Source organism: Diabrotica virgifera, chromosome 10 (assembly GCF_917563875.1).
Source record: "Diabrotica virgifera virgifera chromosome 10, PGI_DIABVI_V3a".
Classification (NCBI taxonomy): domain Eukaryota; kingdom Metazoa; phylum Arthropoda; class Insecta; order Coleoptera; family Chrysomelidae; genus Diabrotica; species Diabrotica virgifera.
The window spans coordinates 79,202,776-79,217,179 of record NC_065452.1 but is presented as its reverse complement, the minus strand read 5'-3'; the positions used below and the strand labels follow the sequence as shown (position 1 = coordinate 79,217,179).

The following is a 14,404-nucleotide window of genomic DNA, read 5'->3' as shown; positions in this document are numbered from 1 at the left end:
AATGAAAGAGCTGATGCACTTGCCAAGAGAGCATCAGCTACAAAATACCTGGGTCCAGAGCCGGCCGTGGGAGTGCCAAAAAGCACCGTCCGCGAACGAAAAAAAGCCTGGATCCGAAGCCAACACAACTCACACTGGGAGAGTGTACCCGGTCAAACACATGGCAAGATGTATATCGGACGGACATGTGCTAGTAGAGCTGAGTTACTGCTGAAAACAAGCAGGAATCAGCTCAGAGTCATAACAGGTTTCCTCACTGGACATGCGCCAGTTAAGGGTCACCTGCATACAATGGGGCTGTTTCATGGAGACTTGAGCTGCAGACTCTGTAACAGAGAACCTGAAACAGTCAACCATATTTTGCATGACTGTGAGGCATTGGATCGGAGGCGGCAAACACTTTTCGGAGACATCGAAATGACTCCAAAATTATATGGCACCCACCCACTAGACCTGTACAAGCTGGTACAGGGTTCCAGAATTCTGGAATGGGTTTCATAAACAATGGAAGATGTACAATAAGCCAAGTGGCTGCAGTACAACCGGTTCACAACAGACGGCTTCCAGGGAAAAAAAAAAAAAAAGTATTCAGCGATGGTAGCTCAGCTTTTTCGTGAATTTGATTTTTTTGTAGGGAACAAAATATAGTCTATTTTTATTAATACTTTCTTTTCGAGTTTTTTCATTATGGAATGCTGAAGTTTTTTTTTTAAATACCGATAATAGGGTAACCGATTTCGATTTTTTTTAAATATTGTATAAATTAATTTTAGTATAAAAATTAGCATTGAATGTTTTATGATGATGAATTAATGAGATAAACGAATTTTTTTAATATATTAGAAAGCATAATAATAAAATCCCCACTCTTGTCATGTAAAAAAGTACTAAAATGATTTATAGAAGCTTGGAAGCTTGTAACATACCCACTTCGTGGTTTAAAGTAAAACTAGTCCCTAATAGGGATGCGAGATATAGAAGAAGATAGAGACGCACAACCTACCCATTTTTGTCTTTTTGAAGTAAACCATGTCACGCTAAGGATGTATATATGGATCAAAAGCAAGGTTCAAGGATTAAAAAGTTGCGGAAAACTACCCACCAAGTAGATATGGGGTTAGAAGAAGTTATGATAAATGATATACAGTGATGAGCGCACTAATAACCGGCAAAATAACGCAAAAGATGGAAAACATAATACATTTTGATATAAAAAGAGATGAAACTATAAGAGGTGGAAATTGTCGATATAAACGTATAAATTAACATAACATTGCATTACATAGTTTCCCACCTTTAGACATATCGGATGAGTATGACAACTGTCACTGTGATAGGAGAATTTTATAAGATAGGGGAGAGTTAGACAAAACCGGGTAGGTTGATAAAACCGGGTACCCCATAATTCTTCTAACTGTCTGCTGCTATCTATTAGACAATGTTAAAATTAGTGTCCCTTTACCACCAACAGTCGTGTGTATTCATTTCTACCTCATTTGAGTAATCTGTGCCGGAGCAGTAAGACCTCACCTGTTTTTTGATGCAGGAAACTCGATTTTTAAGGTAAGTTTATGGCTGTTTTCTCCTCTAATGAATAACTAATGGCCATTTCAAAATTTAATACACGTGACCTAGTATATTACCTTTAATTTGGCCAAAAATTTTGAATATTATTTCATAATTTAAAAATTTAAATAACATTTAATGTCTTTTTTACGAGTTTGACAAAACGGGTAGTCCGAAAATCGACAAAACCGGGTACCTGATTTTATCAGACCTGTTGTTACTTCCAGTTTCTGCAGTGGTTTTTTGCTTTTAGTTAACTACAACATGTGGCTTCTTCTGTTGAAGAAGCTAGTAAGAAAGCTAGTAGGAAAAATTAAAAAAAATCTCCAGTCGTAAAAAAATTAAAACTAAATGAACTGGACAAAAAAAAGAAAAAAACGTGGTAAAAAGGGCTGCACCAAAAACAAAATTTTGGAGAGTTTGGAGGAAGAAGATAATAATGACGATGCGTGTCTATATTACAATTAACTATTTTCAAAATTATAATGCGAAGAAAGGCTGGATAAAATGTGTGTCTTTGCACCAAATGGGCTTATGACGCCTGTAGTGCCTATGATGATGTAGATGAAGTTTTTATTTGTGACTTCTGTTAATAGATTTTCGATTTTTGTTCACAAACTTTTAATAAATATTTTATTTTCTGCCCATTAGTCTTTTTACATGTTAATTAAGTTACTACCCGGTTTTATCATACCGGTTGGACAAAACCGGGTATTTTGCAATATTTTCATAAAAATAAAAAAAAAATAAAAAATCTAAGAATATTTTTAAAAATTGACATTGGCATATCAAACTCAAGTCATTTGAGAATATTTCAATCTGCAGCAAACATTTGCTACTCTCACATAGCAAAAGATACAGACGGTTTTTGGAGTGGTACCCGGTTTTGTCCAACTCTCCCCTACTCCTGTCACAGACGTCTAAAGGTGGGAAACTATGTAATGGAATGTTAAATTATACGTTTATATCGATAATTTCCACCTTTACTAGTTTAATCTCTTTTTTTTCCACAATTTATTATGTTTTCCATCTTTTCCGTTATTTTGCCGGTTATTAACGCGCTCATCACTGTATAAATGAAGTAATTGTGATAAATGATATGTGAGCGAAGAGATATATGAAATATGAATATGATATAAATGATATAATGAAGAAATATGAATATGAAGAAGAATTATATTTAATAGTACACTGTGAAGAAAGTACTAGAGTATAAAGTAAAATAAAGAAATATGTATTTATGAAGTACCATACAAGAAGAAGGAAAAAATAGAATTTTTTAGCGAAGAATATGAGAAAAATGTGAGGACATCAAGTACGCTCAAAGAAGAACACGAGAAAGATGTGAAAAATTTGAAGAGCAACGAAGAAAGGCAGACAAAATATGCAGCAGAAAGAAGAGGAGATACGAAAACGACCAAATACTAAGAATGGAGGACGATTTCAATCAGAGTGACACTAGAGGAGCTTATAAATTCCTGAAACAACTCAGAGAGGGATATAAACCACGCACTAATTGTTGTGAGTTGACTATGCACACCACTTTGCACCTTAGAGTATAGTGGGTTGCATAGGCATCAGGGGCTGGGAAGAGCTTGTCGCTTGTCAAGGCATTCAATAAAGAACCATCAAAAGGTTGAACGTCGTTTTAGTTAATTAACATCCTTTCCTAATATAATGGATTAATTATAAACTATTGACCATCATAACATGGCGCAGTTATAATTTAAAGAATTGAACCTACAAACCCAGGTAGAGGTACAAAATAAATAATTTTTATAAAATCCTAGTAAAAGGAAATCAAAATTGAGATGCTAAAACAACCCAAGGCCATGTCTGTAAGTGGAGATATGGCAGTAAACTGGAAGAAATTTAAAAATTCATTTGAACTGTATAGTATAGCAACCGGCTGTAAAGAAAAATCTCAGCAGATTCAGGCAGCAGTTTTTCTCCATTGCATTGGAGAAGATGTCTTGGACCATTTTGAATTGAGCTTGAATTTAACAGAAGCAGAAAAACAGAATTATGAGGTGTTGATTAAAAAATTTGAGAAAGAATTTGTTCCACAGAGTAATTTATCAGTAGAGTCGCATAAATTCAATCGAAGAGAGCAGGAACCAGGTGAGAGTTTTGATTCTTTTTTAGGTGATTCAAGAAGACTAGCTTCAGGTTGTGATTTCGGTGCATTAAAAGACAGACTAATTAAAGATAGAATAGTCATAGGAATTAGAGACAAGAAAACAAAAGACAGGTTACTTCGAGAAACCAATCTATCAGTAGCAAAAACAATTGAAATATGTAAAGCAGCGGAACAAACAGAGGAATATGTCCGCCAGTTAATGGACAAAACAAACACTTTAGAGGTAAGTGATGTGAGAAAAAGAAACTTAAACAGAAGTCAAGATAAACAACAACTTAATAGTCAACAAAACACAAATTATCAGAGAGGAAACCAGAACGTAGCAAGAGGTTCGACAGCAAAATGTGGCAGATGTGGAAGATCACATGTTTTTAATGCCTGTCCTACAATGGGAAAACAATGTAAAAATTGCTATAAGTATAACCATTTTAATAAATTTTGTTTTTATAAAAATAATGTTAATGCTATAGAATATAACAGTAATGAAATGTCTAATGAAGCTTGTAGTAGTAGGCAAGGGAAAGATAATGAATTTGTATTGGGGGCTGTAGAAATCAATATGTTGTGTGAAAACTGGTTTGAAGTGTTAAAACTAACAGGATGTAATAAAATGGTGAAATTTAAATTAGATACAGGGGCTCAGGTAAATGTAATTCCCGAACATATTTTTAATTTATTAAACATACCTACATGTTGATCTAAAAAAGGTAACTATTGATATTAGTAATTATGGTGGTCAAAAGTTAGTTGTGTTGGGCTCTTGTGATCTAGAAGTTGAAAATAACAATAAAACCTATGTTCTGAATTTTGTAATTGTAAAAACCAATAATAGATCAGCTCCAATATTAGGTATTAAGAGTATTCAAGTTTTAAAATTAATTCAGAGGTGTAACATAAATGAAATCACTACTGCAGGGATTTTTGATGTGTACGGTGAGTTTATTTTTATTTAGCGTATGGCTTAAGTATATCACAGAATATATTTAGATTTATGCATTATACAATGCATCACAAACAGATGTCCAATTTTTTTATATATTCGATTGACCCTTCGGTTGCCATTACAAAGTCTATAGGGTCGCCTGTGTATGCTCTGAGTGGGCAGTCCTGAACAATGTGACTGATCGTCTGTCTTGCAGCGCCGCAGTCACAAGAAGGCGAGGGGAGTTTACCCCATCTGTGGAGGGAGTCGGCGCATCTTCCACAGTTTGTTCGAATTCGATTAATGGCTGCCCAAATCTTACGGGGACGTTCAAATTCGCCAGGTTTCCCTATGATGTCCGGTAGACTATGGTAATGCGGATCTGTCCTACTTTCCCAATCTTCTCTCCATCGGGTATTTAAGTCAAAGTTGGATTGCTTCGTGAGTTATTTACAGGGATTGGGAAAATAAATGATGTTCCTTGTGAATTTAAGTTAAGGGATAATTATACACCATCTATAGTACCTTGCAGAAAGCATGACTAATGGAGCAACTTAAGAGTGAGTTAGATAAAATGATCAATCAGAATATTATTGTAAAAGTTACTGACCCAACAGAGTTTGTGAATCCTATAGTTTTGGTGAAAAAAGCTAATGGAATTAGAATTTGTTTAGATCCACAAAATTTAAATAATGCTTTAATGAGGGCCCAGTTTGAGTTACCAACATTTGAGGAGATAACAAGTGATCTGGCGGGGTCTGAATGTTTTTCAATTTTAGATGTGAATAAAGGGTTCTGGTCTATAGTTTTAACAGAAAATGCTTCATTTTTAACGACTTTTGGAACACCTTATGGAAGATACAGATTTTTAAGACTTCCTTATGGGGTAAAAGTGGCCCCAGAGGTATTTTATAGAACGTTTAGTGAGATATTTGAGGACATAGATGGAATTAAAATTTATATTGATGATATTATAGTCTATGCCAGGTCTAGGCAAGAACATGACAAAATTTTAAGACAAGTTTTAACAAGAGCAAAGGAAAGAGGGGTAAAGTTTAATAAAAATAAATGTAAGTTTCATGTAACTGAAGTAAAGTATGTTGGTCATGTGTTGTCTAAACATGGTATAGCAATTGATGATAATAAAGTTGAAGCGATTAAGCAAATGCCTACACCAAAAAATGTCAAAGAGCTTAGTCGTTTTCTGGGAATGCTAACTTACGTAGGAAAATTTATTCCAAATCTGTCAAGTTTAACAGGTAATCTTAGAAAGTTGATGAAAAAGAATGTTCATTTTGATTGGCTGGAAGTTCATCAACAGGATTTTGAAACATTAAAAGAATTATTAGTACATACTCCAGTGTTACAGTACTATAACAGAAATAAACCAATTGTATTGTCAGTGGACAGTTCAAAGGACGCTTTAGGAGCAGTCCTTTTACAAAATGGAGGTCCAGTAGCATATGCATCAAAATCTCTCACACCAACTCAACAAAATTATGCACAGATTGAAAAGGAATGTTTGGCAATTTTTTTTGGGTGTCAGCGTTTTCATCAATATTTGTATGGTAAAGAGTTTATTGTGGAGAATGATCATCTACCTTTGGAGGCCATATTTAAAAAGCCACTCAATCAATGCCCTCTCAGATTACAAAGATTAAGGATTAATTTACAAAATTATGATTTTACTGTCAAATATAAGCCAGGATCACAGTTATACCTGGCTGATGCCTTATCTCGCTCAGGTGGTGATGATACTAATTTTGAAATTGTAGAGCAAGACATGCATTCATAAGTAGATTTAATCGATTACTATGACATAAGTCCAAATGAATTTGAAAAAGTATGTATTGAATCAGAACAGGATTTGGAATTAAGAGATTTGTCAAAAGTGGTTAAATCAGGATGGCCATTAGAAAAGCATAAACTTCATGAAATGATAAAACCATATTGGAATTGTAGAGACCAAATATCAGAAATGAAAGGGGTACTGTTTAGAGGAGAACAAATTATAATTCCCAAAAGTATGCGTAGGGAGATGTTGGACAGGTTACATTGCAACCATTTAGGAATTGAAAAAACTATTTTAAGAGCAAGAGACCATGTATTTTGGCCATTTATTAATAAAGAAATAACAGATCTAATAAAGAATTGTCCAGCTTGTTTAACTTCAGATATCAAAACTCCAATACGAAAGAAATGCTGATACCCAAAGAAATTGCCAAAAGACCATGGGAAATAGTTGCTGTTGATTTTTTTTATTTTGATAACAAACAGTATTTGTTACTTGTCGATAGTTTTTCAAAGTACCCAGAAGTAAGTTGTTTGAATAATAACACCACCAATGAAATGGTTATTCATAATCTTAAAGCAATTTTTGCAAGACATGGCAGGCCAGATGTTATCTTTTCGGATGGTGGTCCTCAGTTCACCAATGGGTACATTCAAAAGTTTTTTAAGGAATGGGAAATTATTCACAAAACTAGTTCACCTAGATACCCACAATCAAATGGGTTTATTGAAAGATATGTGCAAACCTACAAAAAGATGTTTAAAAAGATTTTGTTTGATCAAAAAGATATGTATGTTGCTTTATTAGAAATTCGTAATACACCTATCAGTCATTGTATACCATCTCCTGCAGAGCTGTTATTTGGCCGTAAGTTAAAAGGTTTTGTCCCTGTAAGTGATTCACAGCTGCAGCCAAAATTTGATGTAGAGAATGTAGAACATGCCTTCAAAAGGAATCAGATGAAAAGTGAAAAATATTTCAATAAGACGGCTAAGCATTTACCGTTGCTATCACCTAATGATAAGGTTATGGTGCAATTAAACTCAAGGAACTGGGAACCTGGGGTAATACTCGATATTGACAAAAAGAGACCAAGATCATATGTAGTTAGGATTGATAGGAATGGTAAATGTTACAGTAGAAACCGAAAGTATTTACGCAAATTTACAAAAAATAATTTTATATCAGATTCACTCTTTGATGAATTGCTGGAGGACTCCTTATCTAAAGGGGGCCCTCCAACTGTTCAAAATCAAGAACAGCTAACCATTGATGAGGAAGCATTCGACAAATCTGAGTTAAAAAATGATCAGGTAGAACCAGATTTGGTTGAGGAAAGAGAACATAATATTGGAGGTGATCAATATGTAACGAGAAGTGGTAGGATGGTTAAAAAACCACAATATTTGAAATATTATTGTCAATAATAACAATAAGTTTGATCAAGTTAGAAAGTATAAACATAAATATATTACATTTATATAGTAATTAATCATTAAACAATAAGCAATTATATTTTTGTATTTAGATCTTAAGAGGGGAGATGTTGTGAGTTGACTATGCACACCACTTTGCACCTTAGAGTATAGTGGGTTGCATAGGCATCAGGGGCTGGGAAGAGCTTGTCGCTTGTCAAGGCATTCAATAAAGAACCATCATAAAGGTTGAACGTCGTTTTAGTTAATTAACATCCTTTCTTAATATAATGGATTAATTATAAATTATTGACCATCATAACACTAATCTTTTTAGAAATAGCGAAGGACAAATTAGCAGTGACGACGCAGCAATAAAAGTAGGTTGGAAAAACTATTTCGAGGGTCTGCTTACAGAGCAAGCACAAACAAACAAGCCCATATAGTACCTTATATCGAGATAGTACATCAGAACCAAAATAATGAACTGACAAACCCACCCACAAGACAAGAGATATTAGATGCTATTAAAGCACTGAAAAATAATAAAGCCCCAGGGATTGATAACATACCAGCTGAAATTCTCAAAATTGGAGGACACACACTGATAGATAGATTCCATAAACTCATAAGAGACGTATGGAACACAGAAAGAAATTCCAGGAGACTGGAAAAGAGCAATTATATGTCCAGTCCACAAGAAGGGAGACAAACTGAGCTATAATAATTATAGAGGCATATCCTTACTCTGTGTGAGTTATAAGGTGTTTACGTGGATTATAAACCGAAGATTAAGCCACTTCACACAACAAATCATAGGAGAATACCAGGCCGGATTCAAACCGGGACGGTCTACTATTGACCAGCTGTTCAACGTGAAACAAATATTAGCTAAAGCCTGGGAGCACGACATAGATCTTCCAAATCTTTGTAGATTTTCGACAAGCCTATGATAACATATATAGAGATAAAATATATTCAATTATTCAAGAATTTGGTATACCAAGGAAATGGGTAAGTTAATTCAAGCCACCATGAGTCACACATAAAAGCGCAAGTACGAGTTCAAAATGAATTGACAGATCCCTTCCAGATAACTAAAGGGCTAAAACAGGGAGATGGGCTGCCACCGACTCTGTTTAATATACATATGTATGGAATATGTCATCAGAAAAATGTCCATAACCCCAAAAAATGTATTGTTTAATAAGTCTAAGCAGATTGCGGTGTACGCAGATGATGTAAACTTGATGGGAAGAACCGCAAGAGCCGTCACAGAACTATATGTGGAGCTTGAAGAAAATGCGAAAGAAATAGGGCTGGCCGTCAACATAGATAAAACTAAATCCCTAATAAAAGCAAGGAACCAACGAAATTTCCAGAATTTAACAATACACGACGCTAATATAGAAATAGTAGAACAGCTCACATACTTGGGTGTACAGGAACGGATAATGCTTGCTAACAAAGCATACTTCTCTTTGTCGCAGGTGTTTGGATCCAAAGACATCCATAGGGAAGTTAAGTTTAAAATATATAAAACCCTCATACGGCCAATAGCAACATATGGTGTAGAAACGTGGATCATGACAGAAAAGACAATGAACCTTATTAATACTTTTGAAAGAAAGATATTAAGGAGGATACTGGGATCCATTTGTGACAATGGTATGTGGAGAATAAGGTTCAACTACGAGCTATACCAATATTACAGAGAACCCTCTATAGCAAATTATGCAAAAAATACAAAGATTGCGCTGGTAATCCATTCTTATAAGGTGACCACCAACAAAAAAATGAAGTTTTTTTTATGGCATGGACTTTATGTCATTCAGCCAATCACAACATGAGTATTAGTGTCATGACGTAGTGTGTATGTTGAGTAAGTGTCTTGTTACTTTGCAAAGTCGACGTCATTAGCGTAAAACTACTTGGAATTACACATAATAGACGGTATTTTACTAAATATCAACTTCAGAATATATTTTTTATTCGTAAAATATAGGGAATTTTTTTAAAAGACTAAGTTTTCACTCTAATGGCATATAGCATATCCCACCAGAATGAAAACAATGGGAACCTTCTCTGGTTACACCTCCGAGGCTTCTACAATTTGCAAGCCATACGGATGCTGAGACTAAGGAAGATGAGGGAATTCTACAATTTACAATTCACGTCCCATCTGCTCAGCGCGGTAAAGTTCCAACGAGACTGGTTCCCTTCATACTCCACACAGAGTAAATGTAAATCAAAAATGAATAACCATTTTCAATTTCGTTGCAAAACGAAAATACAGCCGAACCATATTCCAGTCCAATCAGAGAGTGCTGCAAGCACCTCTACCGGTTTCGAAACTTATTAGTCTCTCATCAGGAGGCACATATGCTGCTCTCCCCGATCCAACCAAAACAAACCCCAGCGTGCAGTCCCGAATTGCAACGAACGAAATGGCATAGATGCCCTAGCGGCAACTGCTAGCAAAATACTAAGTTTTCACTCTAATGGCATATAGCATATCCCACCAGAATGAAAACAATGGGAACCTTCTCTGGTTACACCTCCGAGGCTTCTACAATTTGCAAGCCATACGGATGCTGAGACTAAGGAAGATGAGGGAATTCTACAATTTACAATTCACGTCCCATCTGCTCAGCGCGGTAAAGTTCCAACGAGACTGGTTCCCTTCATACTCCACACAGAGTAAATGTAAATCAAAAATGAATAACCATTTTCAATTTCGTTGCAAAACGAAAATACAGCCGAACCATATTCCAGTCCAATCAGAGAGTGCTGCAAGCACCTCTACCGGTTTCGAAACTTATTAGTCTCTCATCAGGAGGCACATATGCTGCTCTCCCCGATCCAACCAAAACAAACCCCAGCGTGCAGTCCCGAATTGCAACGAACGAAATGGCATAGATGCCCTAGCGGCAACTGCTAGCAAAATACTAAGTTTTCACTCTAATGGCATATAGCATATCCCACCAGAATGAAAACAATGGGAACCTTCTCTGGTTACACCTCCGAGGCTTCTACAATTTGCAAGCCATACGGATGCTGAGACTAAGGAAGATGAGGGAATTCTACAATTTACAATTCACGTCCCATCTGCTCAGCGCGGTAAAGTTCCAACGAGACTGGTTCCCTTCATACTCCACACAGAGTAAATGTAAATCAAAAATGAATAACCATTTTCAATTTCGTTGCAAAACGAAAATACAGCCGAACCATATTCCAGTCCAATCAGAGAGTGCTGCAAGCACCTCTACCGGTTTCGAAACTTATTAGTCTCTCATCAGGAGGCACATATGCTGCTCTCCCCGATCCAACCAAAACAAACCCCAGCGTGCAGTCCCGAATTGCAACGAACGAAATGGCATAGATGCCCTAGCGGCAACTGCTAGCAAGAGACTAAGTTTTCACTCTAATGGCATATAGCATATCCCACCAGAATGAAAAAAAATGGGAACCTTCTCTGGTTACACCTCCGAGGCTTCTACAATTTGCAAGCCATACGGATGCTGAGACTAAGGAAGATGAGGGAATTCTACACTTTACAATTCACGTCCCATCTGCTCAGCGCGGTAAAGTTCCAACGAGACTGGTTCCCTTCATACTCCACACAGAGTAAATGTAAATCAAAAATGAATAACCATTTTCAATTTCGTTGCAAAACGAAAATACAGCCGAAGCATATTCCAGTCCAATCAGAGAGTGCTGCAAGCACCTCTACCGGTTTCGAAACTTATTAGTCTCTCATCAGGAGGCACATATGCTGCTCTCCCCGATCCAACCAAAACAAACCCCAGCGTGCAGTCCCGAATTGCAACGAACGAAATGGCATAGATGCCCTAGCGGCAACTGCTAGCAAAAGACTAAGTTTTCACTCTAATGGCATATAGCATATCCCACCAGAATGAAAACAATGGGAACCTTCTCTGGTTACACCTCCGAGGCTTCTACAATTTGCAAGCCATACGGATGCTGAGACTAAGGAAGATGAGGGAATTCTACAATTTACAATTCACGTCCCATCTGCTCAGCGCGGTAAAGTTCCAACGAGACTGGTTCCCTTCATACTCCACACAGAGTAAATGTAAATCAAAAATGAATAACCATTTTCAATTTCGTTGCAAAACGAAAATACAGCCGAACCATATTCCAGTCCAATCAGAGAGTGCTGCAAGCACCTCTACCGGTTTCGAAACTTATTAGTCTCTCATCAGGAGGCACATATGCTGCTCTCCCCGATCCAACCAAAACAAACTCCAGCGTGCAGTCCCGAATTGCAACGAACGAAATGGCATAGATGCCCTAGCGGCAACTGCTAGCAAAAGACTAAGTTTTCACTCTAATGGCATATAGCATATCCCACCAGAATGAAAACAATGGGAACCTTCTCTGGTTACACCTCCGAGGCTTCTACAATTTGCAAGCCATACGGATGCTGAGACTAAGGAAGATGAGGGAATTCAACAATTTACAATTCACGTCCCATCTGCTCAGCGCGGTAAAGTTCCAACGAGACTGGTTCCCTTCATACTCCACACAGAGTAAATGTAAATCAAAAATGAATAACCATTTTCAATTTCGTTGCAAAACGAAAATACAGCCGAACCATATTCCAGTCCAATCAGAGAGTGCTGCAAGCACCTCTACCGGTTTCGAACTGTGTGCTTGCAGCACTCTCTGATTGGACTGGAATATGGTTCGGCTGTATTTTCGTTTTGCAACGAAATTGAAAATGGTTATTCATTTTTGATTTACATTTACTCTGTGTGGAGTATGAAGGGAACCAGTCTCGTTGGAACTTTACCGCGCTGAGCAGATGGGACGTGAATTGTAAATTGTAGAATTCCCTCATCTTCCTTAGTCTCAGCATCCGTATGGCTTGCAAATTGTAGAAGCCTCGGAGGTGTAACCAGAGAAGGTTCCCATTGTTTTCATTCTGGTGGGATATGCTATATGCCATTAGAGTGAAAACTTAGTCTTTTGCTAGCAGTTGCCGCTAGGGCATCTATGCCATTTCGTTCGTTGCAATTCGGGACTGCACGCTGGGGTTTGTTTTGGTTGGATCGGGGAGAGCAGCATATGTGCCTCCTGATGAGAGACTAATAAGTTTCGAAACCGGTAGAGGTGCTTGCAGCACTCTCTGATTGGACTGGAATATGGTTCGGCTGTATTTTCGTTTTGCAACGAAATTGAAAATGGTTATTCATTTTTTATTTACATTTACTCTGTGTGGAGTATGAAGGGGACCAGTCTCGTTGGAACTTTACCGCGCTGAGCAGATGGGACGTGAATTGTAAATTGTAGAATTCCCTCATCTTCCTTAGTCTCAGCATCCGTATGGCTTGCAAATTGTAGAAGCCTCGGAGGTGTAACCAGAGAAGGTTCCCATTGTTTTCATTCTGGTGGGATATGCTATATGCCATTAGAGTGAAAACTTAGTCTTTTGCTAGCAGTTGCCGCTAGGGCATCTATGCCATTTCGTTCGTTGCAATTCGGGACTGCACGCTGGGGTTTGTTTTGGTTGGATCGGGGAGAGCAGCATATGTGCCTCCTGATGAGAGACTAATAAGTTTCGAAACCGGTAGAGGTGCTTGCAGCACTCTCTGATTGGACTGGAATATGGTTCGGCTGTATTTTCGTTTTGCAACGAAATTGAAAATGGTTATTCATTTTTGGAATTTTTTTATTTCAAAATATGAGGATATCTAGAATGATATTAAAGTCAAATAAAAAAATAATGAGTTAAAAATTGAAAATACTTTTGAATTTATTAAAGAAAAACATACGCTGGGGTCCAAATTTCCCCAGCTTGGTCATCCGAAGGTTAAAGAAGAAATTGCCAGTTACGCCCAAAAATACGACATATGACTACAAAACCACCCCAACAGGCTAGCGAAGAACCTAATGAGACCCCAGGCAAACAAAAGGCTAAAGCGCCACACTCCAAACGATCTACCAACAAGATTTTAAGTTTTAAATTTTGAAAAATATTTTATTTATTAGAGTTTTATTTAGAGTGTTTTATTTATTAGAGTCACAAATAATTTTGTTAAGTACTAAAATTATGATTTCATAGGATATTGTCACTGGACAGCCTCCTGCAAGTCTCTTTTAATTTTTAAACAATTTACTTATTGTAATCATTATTACAGATTGTACATAAATGGGATGTTAACAAAAACAGTACTTAGTTCGTGATGGAAAAAAATTTCCTCTTTTTCGAAAGGGGGAGAGAAAAGGCACAGTAAATTGAACATTAATTTTTTTCTTCAGGAACGGTGGTATCCAATATATTAACAATATTCCAGATAATTTCAAATATCATAAAATTAATCCACAGTAATATGTTTACATATATATTAGTAAACAATTAAGCACGCCGAATGTTGTAAGTAAACAGTGAAGGTCTTGTAAACAAAACTTACAAGCTTGCATTTTTGTATTATATTATTCACTTATTAAACTTGACATACATACAGTCGGAAAAATGAAAGAATACCCATGAACGAACATATAAAACACGCTGTATTTACCTGTCACCGTGTCACAAAGAAAAT

The 14,404-nt window shown here is 36.6% G+C and overlaps 1 protein-coding gene across 1 annotated transcript in view; it reads right to left on the bottom strand.

Annotated features, from left to right (window-relative positions):
• LOC114343637 (KICSTOR complex protein SZT2) overlaps positions 1 to 14,404 on the bottom strand; it is a 997,370-nt gene that overhangs the window by 344,414 nt on the left and 638,552 nt on the right. The gene's annotated exons all lie outside the window — the stretch shown is intronic.